This window comes from Pipistrellus kuhlii, unplaced genomic scaffold (genome assembly GCF_014108245.1).
Source record: "Pipistrellus kuhlii isolate mPipKuh1 unplaced genomic scaffold, mPipKuh1.p scaffold_m20_p_7, whole genome shotgun sequence".
NCBI classification, from domain to species: domain Eukaryota; kingdom Metazoa; phylum Chordata; class Mammalia; order Chiroptera; family Vespertilionidae; genus Pipistrellus; species Pipistrellus kuhlii.
Window position 1 is genome coordinate 33,568,321 of NW_023425573.1, and position 15,463 is coordinate 33,583,783.

The 15,463-nt window shown below is 37.3% G+C and overlaps 1 protein-coding gene across 3 annotated transcripts in view; it reads left to right on the top strand.

The window, feature by feature from the left end:
* The window catches only part of ZNF385B (zinc finger protein 385B), a 340,310-nt gene that overhangs the window by 225,400 nt on the left and 99,447 nt on the right, over positions 1 to 15,463 (top strand). The gene's annotated exons all lie outside the window — the stretch shown is intronic.

Genomic DNA, 15,463 nt, shown 5'->3' on the forward strand with positions numbered 1-15,463 from the left:
GTGAGTTAAACACATACTTTAATTTCTTTTGCACATCCACCCTGATACTCATATGAAATAGGTAATTAGAAAATTTTATGCATTTCTAGATTTAATGTGTATGTGTGTGGGTGTATGAGTAAGGGAATATTCTTATTCAGATAATAGTTCTAATTAGAGTTTCATGCAAGAGGTCAAATAAACTTTCCTTAGGTAGAAGAAACTATACCAAACCAGGAATTAACACCCATTGGAGCAAAGTCTATTAGCAATGAGAATGAAATTACCATTGATTTGTGATCAGCTGAACAAACAATGGATGGCCAGGCTTCAGGAACAGAGAATCTAATGACTTTGCTGGGTAAAAGGACTGCTTCCCTCTAGGTTTGCAGGTTAGTCAATCCTGAATAATTTTGACTAGGGATGAATGACATTGATGATTTGAGTTCACCTTAAGTAGTTCTCAGCATCTGAGAAGAGCATCTATGAGTACATAGATAAGTGAGTTGGATAGTAACATAAAAATACCTTCTTTTTATGCCTCATAGAAGGTCCCCACACCTATGGACAGATACCCACCACAGCCTCTGATGGTGTTGATTTGAGAAGGAAAGTAAATATGCTTACTGCATACATTTGTTTTTATGTATTATTGTCATAGTGTTGAGCTATGGTTTAACTTGTGTGTACTCAGAAAGGAGAGTTACACGTCACCCTCTATCACGTGTTCTTATTTTTTTTTAATATATTTTATTGATTTTTTACAGAGAGGAAGGGAGAGAGATAGAGAGCTAGAAACGTCGGTGAGAGAGAAACATCGACCAGCTGCCTCCTGCACACCCCCTACCGGGGATGTGCCCGCAACCAAGGTACATGCCCTTGACCGGAATCGAACCCGGGACCCTTCAGTCCGCAGACCGACGCTCTACCACTGAGCCAAACCGGTTTCGGCTATCACGTGTTCTTATTTTGTTTTCCCTTCTAGCTTCTTGAGAGCAGAGAACATGTCTTACTCAGGGTGAACACAGTGCCTGAGCCATGCCAGATGCTTAATAAGTATCTCAACGAATGATAAATGGATTTAAACTTATGAATGGATATCTACAGTACTTAAATGTACAACATACGTAAATATAAACATGATATGAATAATTGACCCATGTGTATATGGATGCCAGCATATACATATCCCATAGTCAGAGAACTGTTGTTAAGTAAAATAAATAATATCTAAGGAGTCTAGTCAATAATAATATCATATTAATATGTAATGAAATAATGAGTAATTACTGAAACAGGAAAAATAACTAAATATTAATTTCTTAAGTTGAAAATGCATATATGACAGTTTAAAAACATTATTAGGGTTAACCTTGCTGGTGTGGTTGGAGTGTTGTCCCATAAACTGAAAGGTTGCCAGTTCAATTCCCAATCAGGGCACATACCCAGGTTGTGGGCTCAATCCCCGTGATATTTCACACTCACATCAATGTGTCTCTCACGCGCGTGCACGTGCTCGCTCTCTTTTCCTCTCTCCCTTCCTCTCTTTCTAAAATCCATAAAAACTGCCCTGGAGTGAGAATTTTAAAAAACAACAGCAGTATGAGAGTTAAATATATAAAACAAGAAAACTTATAGAAATTAAACACTTTCATGTTTATTCATGACCACCAGTTATTTGGGTGTTTTTTTAAAAATATAACAGACTGTCAGTACTAACCACAAAACAATTATTCATTGTTTTTCTTACTGTGGATATAACTAGCATTCATGTTAGTAACTTACTAAAAATACTGAAATACAAGTATCCAAACTGGAGTTTTAAAAACAATAACAGTTGTGTGTTTTTAATATAAGAAGTTATACACTTCCAAGGTTTTAATAAATCCTTAAATTAACCTGATTTTTTCCAAGATTGGTAATTATAAAAGAGCAGAGACATATTTTCTGCTAGAAATATACTGTCATATACAATGTTTCTCTTTAAAGTAGACACCAATTCTATTATAGCAATAGGTCTCACACATGGAAGAGAATTATATTCATGTACTTTTGGGCATATGTTAACAGAGAAAAATTAAGTTTCACTGTGAATTTATGGATCTGATATACAATCAACTTTACATAATCTACTCAAATTAAAGCTAGAAGTTCCTTGAAATGGAAAAAAAAAATTATTCCAAGATCTCATCTAAGGAGGTAGTTTTGTCTTACGCCCCACTTTCTTGGTCTTAATAAAGAGCAGCCCGCAATCCAGCCGGCCCTGGATAGCCAGCCTGTTGCCTATTGTCTCTGTAGTGGTCTGTAGGCTTCGAGGAAAGACTTGGTTCTTTATTTATTTGTTATATTTTTTCATTGATTAAGGTATTACATATGTGTCCTTATCTCCCATTCCCCCACCTTCCATTTATGCCCTCCCCCCCCCCTTGGTGTCTGTGTCCATTGGTAAATATATGCATGCGTACAGGTCCTTTTGTTGATCTCTCTCCCTTACTCCCACCTTCCCCTACCTTCCCTCTAAGGTTTGAGCATCTGATTGATGCTTCTTTGTCTCTGGATCTATTTTCGTTCATCAGTTTATGGTGTTCATTATATTCTGTAAATGAGTGAGATCATGCGATATTTATCTTTCTCTGACTGACTTATTTTGATTAGCATAATGCTCTGCAGCTCCATCCATGCTGTTGCAAATGGTAGAAGTTCTTTCCTTTTTACTGCAGCATAGTATTCCATTGTGTAGTTGTACCACAGCTTTCTAATCCACTCCTCTGCTGATGGGCACTTAGGCTGCTTCCAAATCTTAGCTATTGTACATTGTACTGCTATGAACATAGGAGTGCATATATCCTTTCTGATTGATATTTCTAATTTCTTGGGATATATTCCTAGAAGTGGGATCACTGGGTGAAATGGAAGTTCCATTTTTAGTTTTTTGAGAGAATGCCATACTATTTTCCACAGTGGCTGCACCAGTCTGCATTCCACCAGCAGTGCTCGAGGGTTCCTTTTTCTCCTCATCCTTGCCAGCACTTGTTATTTGTTGACTTATTGATGATAGCCATTCTGACAAGTGTGAGATGGTACCTTGTTTTGATTTGCATCTCTCAGATTATTAGTGACTTTGAGGATGTTTTCATATGTCTCTTGGCCTTCTGTATGTCCTCTTTTGAAAAGTATCTATTTAAGTCTATTGCCCATATTTTGATTGGGTTGTTTATCTTCCTTTTGTTAAGTTGTATGAGTTCCTGTAAATGCTGAAGATTAAACCTTTATCAGAGATAACATTGGCAAATATGTTCTCCAATGCAGTGGGCTTTCTTGTAGTTTTGCTGTGCAGATGCTTTTTATTTTGATGCTTTTTATTTTTGCTGTGCAGATGCTTTTTATTTTGATATAGTCCTATTTTTTTTTCCCCTCTCTTTGGTTTCCATTGCCCTAGGAGCAGTATCTGTGAATGGAATGGTAGAATTAATATCATTAAAATGTATTTGAAGATGACATGATATTGTACATAATATCATTAAAATGTCCATACTACCCAAAGCGATCTATATATTTAATGCACTCCCCATTAAAATAACAACAGCATATTTCACAGACCTAGAACAAACTCCAAAAATTCATCTGGAATAAAAAATTAAAAAAAGACCCAGAATAGTTGCAGCAATCCTGAGAAAGAAGAACAAAGTAGGAAAGATCTCAATACCAGGTATCAAGCTGCATTACAAAACCACTGTTCTCAAAACTGCTTGGTACTGGCACAAGAACAGACATATAGACCAATGGAAAAGAATAGAGAATCCAGAAATTGACCCAAACCACTTTGCTTAATTAATATTTGACAAATGAGGCAAGAGCATACAATGGAGTCAAGACAGTCTCTTCAATAAATGGTGTTGAAAAAATTGGACAGATGCAAAAAAATAAATAAAAATGAAACTAGACCACCAACTTACACCATACACAAAAATAAACTCAAAATGAATAAAGGACTTAAACATAAGATGGGAAACCATAGAAATCTTAGAGGAATCCACAGGCAGAGAAATCTCAGACATATGCCGAAGCAATATCTTCACCAATACCGCTCCTAAGACTTAGTTCTTACTGCAGTAGCCTGATTGTATGGAGCTTCTTCTCCCTGTCATAATTACCATTTGCAGGTAATGATTACTTTCTACTGCTTCAGTATATTTTCATATCCAGTTCTCTCCTGGATCCTTTATATCCCATAGAAGAATGCTTGAAACCATCCATTAAGAGAGCTTTTCCTAATCCCCCAATTCTAGCAAAAGGATCACCTTTATCACAACACAATTATTAATACCGTGACTAGGAAGGCAAACATACTAATGTAGCAGAGACTACTGGAACATAGAACTGCTACCCAAACAGCTTCAACCTCCTGCCCTCTTCCCGAAGTTATAATTCTCTGTAATATCAACATCCCTTTACCACTGATTTTCTCTGAAATTATTATAGAATATATGAATCAGTATGTTGAGTTTGGCAGTTGTAAAATAAGTATTTTTCTAAAATTGGTGTGCCTAAAATGATTATATACACACTACACACACAAATCAGAGCACAATGAGGTAGGTCTGATGGGAAATATAGGTATAGGAACACAAAAGAGGGATACTTCACATGCCTGGGCTGGTCAAAGAGAGATTTCCTTTCTTAAAGAATGAGTAGCAATAGGCAGATGAAAGTGGGAGGAGAGTAAGGGGTCAGTGGGAGAAAATCGCAGAGGTGAGAAATAGCACAATGTATACAGGAAATTAGAGACAGATATGTGTTGCTGATAGAACGTTTGAGATGGGATGGTGAGAAATGAAGTTCAGAGGATAGTTAGGGGTCTCTTTGTGGAGGACCATATAAGCCAAATTAGTGTAAATCACTTGTGAAAGCAAAGCTCCTGGGCCTGAAAGCCCTGTCAGCTTGTTTGTGCCACATTCCCAGTGGTGTATTGATCTGACAGATGGGTCCTGGACCTCAGCAGTTATTTGTTGAGTAAATGAACAGATAAAAAAAGAAAGAAAGGTTTTCAGCAGAATAGTCATGTGGTTCAATATGATTTTTGATATATTGTTCTGGAAGCAGCCTGAACGATGGATCTAAGGAAAGTAAAAGAGGAAAATAAAAACAGCATTTCTACTTCCACTCCTCAATCTAGTTTTAACATTTATTGAGGGGCAAAACAAACCCAAGAAAACAAAGGGCCATCCTTTATTTGAATATAAAGTTCAAATGATGTTAAACTTATTTGTATTCAGATGGGTAAAAGCATTGCTAAAATATATTAATTCTTGTTCACTGAAATTTATAGGAAATACTGTTAACACTTTTCCTTTCTCACTCTTTGCCACTGGCTTTCTTCTTCTTCCAAATATATCTTCTATTATCCAGTAATTCCTTTCGGATAAGTAATTTCATTCCATCACATTTCAGAGTACATTCTCTCAGTCCAAAGAAATTTAGTTCTAGACATGGTTATGGAGCATCCAGTTGGCAATGCCCAGCAGGTATGTGGCTGTACACACCTGGGGCTTGGGCCGAAGCCAAGTCTCTGAGCTGCAGTCGCTCATCCAGGGAGAGGGTGCAGAGGACCCTCTATAGGAAACCAGCGTGGAAACCTGAACATGCACATGCACAGGACTGGAGGAGGAAGAGCAAGCCTCAAAGAGACAGAGAAACTTGGCCAAAGAGGCCAGAGAAGGATCTAGAGAGAGATATCTTAGAAGGCAGGACAAAAGAGAGTTCAAGAAGGAACGAGAAGGAGAGCAGGTGAAGCAAAGAGCTCCGCAGGCAAACCCCCTTCTTTTTCATTAACCTGCCTCCTTAATGTGCCTCCCTCAACCCTCCATCATTACCCAACTCTCTTGAACTGTAAGGGAAGATGGTAGATAGTTGTTTCTGTATTTATAAATGTTAATGATTTATGCCATGTGAAGAATATAATTTCCTTTGTGTGAAAGTATACTTTAAGTTAGTTTCTTTTAGTATGACTGCCATCTAGTTTGTTTATAGGCTTTGTGGCTGTTAATGGTCTTTTCCTGTAACTAGCTACAATGAATTTGGCTATAATGGGAGTGTTTTGATAGTCATTATTTTTGTGGCTACCCAGCAGATTTTATCATTGTTTGCTAAGGGATATTTTTTGGTCCACACTGCTCCTTGTTCAGGATGAAGGCAATCTGCTCCATGGACTTTCTGCTTTGTTATTTGTGCTACAAAAACTCCTGATTTTGGGAAGGATAAACAGAGAAGTTCACTTTGTTGTATAGTGTTCTTGGTGAGGACAATGCTATCTGTCTGATTCTTGGCAGCCCTGGTCCATATTTTATCAACAGAAAGGCACAGTTCTGTTTTCCCAATAATATATTGTACCGTATATTTGCCCCACTTTTAATGAACTGAAAATGTAAGATTCACATCCCCTAATCCAGGGATAGGTAAAACTTCTATAAAAATACCCTCTTTTTGTTAAATTATTTTGCCCATTCCTACTGGGGAAAGATATTGTAATCAATTTTAAAGGGCGTTGCAGTAAAGGAATGATTTTTAAAAAAATCATTCCTTTTGTTTCATAAGAATATAGGTCTGTGTAAAGATAAAATACAGTGAATCTAATAATAATGCTTTACTTGCTATCAAGTGAATGTCAGAGCTCATTATAAGCCTCAATTTTTATGGCATTTTAATGAGTTTGTTTTGACCCTATTTCTTTTATTCACAAATAAACTGGGATATAAAGAAATTAAGAATTTTATCCCAAACCACAGAGGCATTATATTCAGTAATCTGGGCATTGGTGATACAACATGACTTTTCCCTATCAGCTTGCTTAAAATATTGATAGAGACCTTGAAACCTTCTCATCTGTTTCTCTTTCTTTCCTTACATAGTATTGATTTCTATTTTTTTTAATTCAAAAATTTACATAGTACAATTGTAAAAAATTCAAAAGTAACTTTCCTAAATTTTGTTTTTCACCTTTTAGATTTTTCTTAAAAAAGAAGCAACGGTCCTGCATATGATATAGCTAGAGAATAATACACATAGTATTCGTCAATATTGAGCAAAATTGTATACTTTTGGAAACTATGTTTTCAAGAACTGAATCCATCCTTTAGGGTTTTGTTTATTTGTTTGTTTTTTGTTTTTGCTTTTTCATGGTAGCTGCTAATGTCACAAAGGCAATTCAAGTTTAGTCTAACAAAATAAGAAATAAAAATCATATTATTTTCATTTGAAATTAAGTTCCATTATTTAAAATTTTCATCCTAGTTATAGCACATGTGAAATTCTAGGAAGTTGAGAAAAGACTACTGAGATATGTTGATAAGGATTCGTTTCTGATATAGATGTCCTATAAAATGCATGTGCAAAGTTTGAGGAGATATGTTAGACAGGAATATTAGTTATCCACTGTCTAACTTTTTTTTTTTACCTTGAAAGGCTCAATATCTATTAGGTTAACATTAAATACTTGAAAGCAAAATCTTAATGCATTGACTAAACCTGAATCTTTGCTGTAATATTTGAGACACCCGAAAATCAAATATAATTATTGAAGTTCAAACACATAGTCATGTATCAAATAGTCCTGGTAACTTTATAAGAGCTACATATTTTAAGCAAATGATCATCTTTTACAGAGGAATTATAAATGAGAGCCTCTCTTTTAGAAAAAAGAGTCCCTCTTTTTCAGGGAGTCCCTCTTTCCTGGCTATTGTCTGCCCACCCTTCCTCCCTGTGGTAGAAAAGAAGCAGGACACAGTGGGAAGAGGAGTAGCACTAAGGCCCTGGACGCTCCATCTCGGCGACTGGTATTGCAAAATGAAAACCCAAAGTCCTGACCTGCAGTGGTTAGGATGCAAGGCTCATCATGTTTAAAATCTGGTTTGACTTTTCACTACCTGTTCAGGTCATCTGAACACGACTTATGAGACCTGCATTGGTCTAGTCTCTGTTTACTTTTTCAGGATCATTTCTCACTCCAGAGACATGCTCCAGTCAATCTTGAGTATGCTTGCTCTGGCTTCAGGCCTCGTCCCAGATGTAGTTCCTTCTACTTAAACCTGAAACCAGCTCTTCCTGTTCTCCTACTTCATTCCCTTTTCTCTAGGTAAATCCTACTCTTAGGGTTTTCAGTTTGGACTTTACTTTCTTCAAAAAAAATTTTCACCTGAGGAAGAGAGTGAGGGAAAGCAACAAAGGGGAAAAAGAAGGGAGGGAGGGAGAGAGGGGAGGGAGGGAAGAGAGAGACAGAGAAAGAGAGGGAGAGGGAGAGGGAAAGGGAGAGGGAGAGGGAGAGGGAGAGAGAGAGAGAGAGAGAGAGACAGAGAGAGAGAGAGAGAGAGAGAGAGAGAGAGAGAGAGAGAGAGAGAGAGAGAGAGAGACCAGATCCTGGCCCATGCAGGTGTTTTCTATCTTAGTAGGATAGATCTGGAAAAAGGACCTTTGCAGGCCCTCAAGATGGTTCTGGGACTATTAAGACATGGACACATGGAATCCTATTGTGATCTAGAAGTTGGGGAGGGAGAGCATAGACTCCGTATAGGTCTATTCCCTTGACCTGCAAACTGATGAGAAGCCTGGGTAGAGAGCATTGTATCTAAGTGTGATAATGCAAGCAGGAGATGACCTAGATTTACTCTAGAATTTATTCCCCAGTTATACTCTTAGTAAATATCTCTGAAGATGTATGTAGTATCAGCAATATTACTGACAGTAATATTGTATTGCACTTTTAAAATTCAAATATATTAATAAACCTTGAATGTTGTACATACATTTTTCCTAACTAACCTCTTACTTGTTTATACTTCAAGATCATGTGATCTCTGCGCTGTAGTATTCTGGGAAGCAGTTTAAACTAGTGCCTATGAGCACATTCTTTCAAGTTAAAACAGGGTTCTGAGTTGTCCGTTTAATGGCTGTGAAGCCCTGGACGGGGTGCTTCATCTGCTGAGTAGATGTAATAAAATCTGTTTCTAGAGCTGTAGAGAAAGTACAGGAGGTTAAAGTCTTTAACGGGCTTAGCTCAAGTAAATGCTCACTAGATCACAGTGCTGTCTGTCATCATCACCATAATCGCTGTCATTATTTTTACAGCTGTTATCATCTGTAACTATTGCAATGACCTTGGGCAAGTCATGTAACCTCTCACAACCTCAATTTTTTCATTCATAAAATGAGGTCTTTGGAGCAGAGGATAACTAAGGTTCTGTCCATGTAAGAGCAGGGACTTTTTGGAGTTCCTTCTTTTTCAGTTTACATTAAACCTGAATTTGACCTCCAGGCTATATTATAAATTTTTAATAGAAATTAGCCACTATTTCTATTCTATCATGATGTGTTTTAGACAACACTGATATTGAGTAATCTGACTCTTTCATAAAAACTGAAAAACTCTGGGTTACATCTGCAGGTTATAAGGCAAGTATTTGCTTTACAGAAAGATTCACTGTTGGTGTTCTTTATTCCCTGGTTCTTCTTGTACATTAAAAATCAAATTTGATTTACAGAAAGATATTCAGTTTGCATACAATTTTCAGAAACTTATGCAGAGATTTTTAATCTCTTCAAATCACAGACTCCTTTGAGAAATGATTACATCTGATTCCATTATCCCCCAAACGAGCAATTGTTTTGGGGGCTTTGTTTTTGTTTAGGCTTTATGCCAGAGGCATTTAAATTAGAATCTTCAACCCCTTTCCTCAAATAATTGCATGCAGATATTTGCCAGCCTCATGTTGACAACTAATCCTCCTCCTATCTGGTGTTTTTATGTCATCTCTTTGGAGCTGGGATGACTTGCAGGAGTGCTATGATGCTGTTGGGACACAGGGCAGGCAGAGAGCTCAGGAATGATGGATTCTCTTGACTGGACGTGATTCAAAAGTTTTGATCCCCTACGTGCTCCTGCAAAGTTTTAGCTGACATCTATATAAAAGAGTTGTCAGCTGAAGAGCAGAGAAGTGGCCTGTCAGACTCAGAATGTCCCATTTGCCAAGTCTCACATGAGAATAGTGAAGACAGCCCCATGTGGAAAGAAGACCTGCTTTCTGAAAGATTTATTATATAAGGGTCATGTTGCACAACATGTGCTAATGTCCAGTAGACTCAACTCCTCCTTGATTCATTCATGTTTTGTAAGAAATCAAATTCATCACTTTAAAAAGGAAGCAGTAGATGGGGTTAGAAGAAATGAAGGACCTTACATGAAAGACAAAACAACCTGAATCTTATTGGCATTTGGCCTTGGTTCTATAAACTGATATTGAGCTTTTATCATAAATAGCCTGACTCAATATTATGAAGAAATCTCTGAGGTTTGCACACTTAAAGGCTTTATATATTAAGGTGATGTCTGAATCACTATATCCTAACCTGTCAGAATAGAACATTCTTGATGTGTTGGAAATAACACATAGAAATCCATTTTTGGTTTCAAGTCATTTTAAGATATGCTATCTTATCATAGACTTCACAGTGTGTCCTTGAAAATCATGCTGTTTTCACAGTGATATTAAAGGCACAATGAGATTTGGTCTTTGATTTAGATTTTCCTCATGATTTCCCATATGATATAGAACTGCTTTATGAAGTCACTTACTGCTAAGAAACTCAGACCTTTATTTGACAGTAATGAGAAAAACAACTACGGGTACTTAGAAATGTTTGGAAGCAGATAATGCATATTTAGAAGTAGCTGACATCTGATAATGTAATTTTTTAAATCTGCTCTATACATTGCAAGATATTCTCTACCATTGTAAAGACAGCTCCTTCTATGAGCAAGGGTGCATAGCATAGCAGTTAAAGTATGGCATCTAGGGCCAGACAACAAGCCTTTAAATCTCAGCTCTGCCGCTTACCTGTTTTGTGACTTTGAGCAAGAAATTCTCTGTGTGTCCTGTTTCCTCATCTACAAAATGCAGGAAAGAGCAAGTTTCTCCCTTACTGTGTCAATTTGAAAATTGAGTAAATTAATATATGTGTAAAGTGTTTAGAACAGTGTTGACATATAGTAGATGTTATGTGTTAGCCATTGTTATACAGATAACTAATAAAATCTACATCAGCATTAGAAAGTTTGAAAAATAAGTTAGTTTATCCTTAGTTTAGGATAAGGCTTCACACTGAGTTTATTCTTATCGCTGTCTTGAGAAAGTTCTAACCTAACAAGGACAGCTGCCATTCCTTCTGCTCCCCTATATCAAGTGTGCATAGCAGTGGGTCCCATAACATCTGTGGGCTGAGGAACCTCATGTACCTCTGAAGGTACATGATTTGGTAAATTCAATAAACACTATGTCTCACACATACCCAACATACTCTTGCCAAATGTATGTCAGCCCTACTATGATAATGAAATACCTTTATTTTAAATAGTACCAACTGCAGGACAGCAGTGTATGTAATCAGTGAATACTAAGAAGAGGAAAGCAGTAATAGCACATGAGGAGTTCTTAAACCATTTATCTTTAAACGGTGTTTTCATACTTGAAAAGGCTGAGGAAGTATAGTCGTTCATTCATTCATTGGAAGTAGATATTGAATGCTACCATAGGCCTGGCTTTGTTAGAGAAGCTGGGAATGGAGCACCTGGAATATAGAAGATCCCTGCCATTGTGGACCTTATGTTCTCCTCACCCATGTTACTCCTCTGTCTGTGCTCATGATCCACTCTAAGTTTTATGTCTTAGTATTATCCACAAACGGTTTCAGATATGTTATTTTTGTTCTCCAAATAGATAGTTCCCTTCGTAAGGAAAAGGGATCCCTGTTTTCTGTTTACCATCATGTCGAGTACAGTCCTGGGGCTGGGGGGGGGGGGGGGGGGGGCAAAAGTAACAGTCTTTTTCACAGATAACTTCTTCTTTGTGGACTTGCCTACCTTAAATAAGTACATTTGTGAAAATCTAAATTGCTTATTCTAGTGAGAGGAGACAGTGGACAAATAAACAAAACAAGATACTTTTGGAGACAGGTAAGTGGAGTAAATTAAGCAGAGCAATGTGATAAAGGAAAGGCCTTGCCGAAGGCCTCAGCTGAGCTGAGACACAGATGAAATAGGGAAACAGAGTTTCATGCTGAGGGAACGGCAGACGCAAAAGCCTTGGTAGGAATGAATTTGGTTGGGAAAGAGGACAGATGCTTAGATGTTGGTGGAGAATGGGAGACAAGAGGGGGAGCGGGGGATAGAAAGTGAGGCTCTGGAAGTAACAGGGACTTAATCATGTGTTAACTGTTGGCCATGGTAAGATTTTTTCCCAAGTGCAGTGTGAAACCATTAGGCACTGAAGTAACATGATAAGATTTGTATTTTTAAACTGCTTGGCTGCTGTGTGGAGAACCAAGTGTAGAGGCATAGAAGTGCTCCCAGAAAGATCTGTTAAGGACCATTAGCTGTTGCTGACTTGGACTAAAATGTGGCAGGGCCATGGAGAGAAGCAGAAAGACGTGGAATGATGTTGGAGGTAGAGACAACAGGACTATGTAATAGTCTGGATGTAGGTGGTAAGCCAAAGGAGGAACCAAGGAATCATATATTTTATGGCCTCTGTCAAGTCCTGCCTTCCCAGTAAACTGTCTCCAGCCATTCTAACCCACTGTTGTCTCTCTATTTGGTACAGCAATTGTTGTTGTTTTTTAGTTCATAGTATATGCAAGGCACGGTTCTAAGTGCTTATGATACATTAGTGAACGAAGATCCCTGCCATTGTGGGCCTTATGTTCTCCTTGACCATATTATTTCTCTGTCTGTGCCCATAATCCACACTAAGTTTTATGTCTTAGTATTAGCCACAAATGGTTTCAGATATATTATTTTTGTTCTCCAAATAGTTAGTTATCTTCATAAGGACCAGGGATCCGTATTTTCTGTTTACCATAATGTTGAGTACAGTGGTGGAGGTTGGGTGGCAAAGTCAACAGTCTTTTTCACAGATAACTTCTTCTTGATGGACTTGCCTGCTTTAAATAAGTACGTTTGTGAAATTCTGAAACCGCAGTTCAGATTATTGCAAAGGCAATCATTTTTCCATTAAAAAATAATTATTTACTCACTCAAGAGTTACTTTAAAACAACAGACTCCCCTAATGAGTGTAATTAAAAGTTTATTAACAGGTCATTATGTATTTGTCAGGGGATATGGGTAAAGAAACTGAAGTTAGAGTATCAGTCATCATAGTCAATTTAAAATTATCCAGAATACAGACAGAGGAGCTGAAATTTAGAATTGTAAGTAAAAAGAAAACAAGTTCTGATTTCTAAGAATTTAAATACATAGACAATTTCATAGAGGGCTTTTATTTTCTCAAATTACAACTTGTAAATGACAATTTAAATTGGTTCTTTAACCAGATCACGTTCATCCTAACAATGAGAAGTAATCACTGAAATAAACAAGAAAATTGGCTTCTGGTTATGGCTTTTGGCATACGCCTTAAAGTACAAAGAAGAACTGAGAGTCATGCTTTTATGTTTTGCAAAGATGGAACATCTTCACAAACTGATGGGATATTGATTTTTTTTTTCCAGACCCCATGCAATGTCAGCATTGAGGTGCTATTACTAATGTAATGTTCTACCTAGTACACCTCTCCTGTAGTTTAATTAAGCTTTTAAGAACTATCCCAGTAATCCAATGACCATTTATGATTTTGTTTTTATGGAAAATGCTCCTGAGTTCTAGAATGCTAACTTTAACCTCAAGGTTAGGAACATACCCCATTTATAAGGGTTCTTATTAAGCTTGTTTCTTTAATTCTCATAAACCATTCACTCTTGGAAGACCATCATGTTATCAATGGAAAAGAAAACCTTTTATCAGGTAGTATACAGCGGCACAGTTCTTTTAATAAGAGTGTACATGTTGTTCCCTTTACCTCACTGGTCTCTCAACCCATTAAGTGTTTGCTCTGGGCAAGCCACTAGGCAAATAGCAATAAATCAAGTCTGATCTCTAACCCAGAGGAGCTTAACCATTTGTACGCCATAAGCATTTATAGACGCAAGCGGCAGACCTTTTTAAATTAAATTTAAAATATTGTGGCAGTTAACTGGTTAAAGCTTCTTGGGTTGGGGAGTGAGAGACACATACCCAATAGAATGTCCTAAGGTCCATAAATTAAATGCATTGTGGGTTCAGAGGAGAACAAGATACTTCTTCTGATGGAAGTGGGAAGGCTTCCTGGGAGGGATGACATTTAAAGTGCCACTTGAAAATGGAGAGAATTTGAAAAGGGGACAGAAAGGGAAGGGCATCATGGGAAGCACGAACAAAGTGATAGAACTAAGAAAATGTGTATGTGTGAGAACCTGCTGGTGCTTCATACGGTGAACAGGTCTACCTAAGGAGCCCCAGACAGAAAGAAAAATAAGATTTGGGCCTTGTCCTTAAGGAATAATTCAGTTTAGTGTGTTTCAGAAAATATGAGTAAGAAAATAATTTTCAGTTAAGTTTGAGAAGTGTGATAGTGAAATAAGGTGTTAGAAGTGTAGTCTATGGTGATGGCTTTGGTGATAGTGATGGCAATATTTATTATTTACTAAATTCGTGGTCGGCAAACTGTGGCTCGCGAGCCACACGTGGCTCTTTGGCCCTTTGAGTGTGGCTCTTCCACAAAATACCATGGTCTGGGCGAGTCTATTTTGAAGAAGTGGCATTAGAAGTTTAAGTTTAAAGAAATTTTACTCTCAAAATAAATTTCAATTGTACTGTTGATATTTGGCTCTGTTGACTAATGAGTTTGCTGACCACTATACTAAATCTTTCAATGTTCTGTGTATTTTAGTTAGAATTTAAATGTATTCGTTCCTTCAGGTCTCCTCATTAGGTATGGTTACTGTTTTATTCCTACCTGTCAGATGAGAAAACTGGGGCTTAACAAGTCAATTAATTCATTTAATGTTGTCCAGATGGTAAGTAGCAGAGTGGGTGATCTTAACAGGTGTATTGGATTTCAGAATCTATAAGTCACTAAGGGAACTCATGGAAGACATTTGAGTAGGAAAATGATTGAGTCAAGCTATTTTTATTAAGAATTCATTTGACTACAGGGGGAATACGGTGATTAAATGATTATGCTAGTGAACAGCTAATGAAAACCTAAATTAAAAAATTTCATACCAATAATGGGTATGAAAAAGGGAAGGAGGTGAAAGATGCCATAAAGATAGCTAACTAGATTCAGGGACAAAGAAGAGGGAGAAGTCAAAAACAGCTTCAAGATTTAGAGTCTGTGTAACTGAGAGACTCCTGGTTCCAGGCAGTGAAAAAAGAACCACAGAGGAAGAACATCTCCTTGGGCTGGGATGACAAGTATGATTTTGTATAAATTGAAGAGTAGGTGCTAATGGGATACATGTGGGACAGGTACAGCAGGTGGTTGGAAATACAAAAATTGACCTTGGAAAAGAGGTCATTTAGATATGGAATCATATTCTACCAATAGTTTCAAGGTCAAG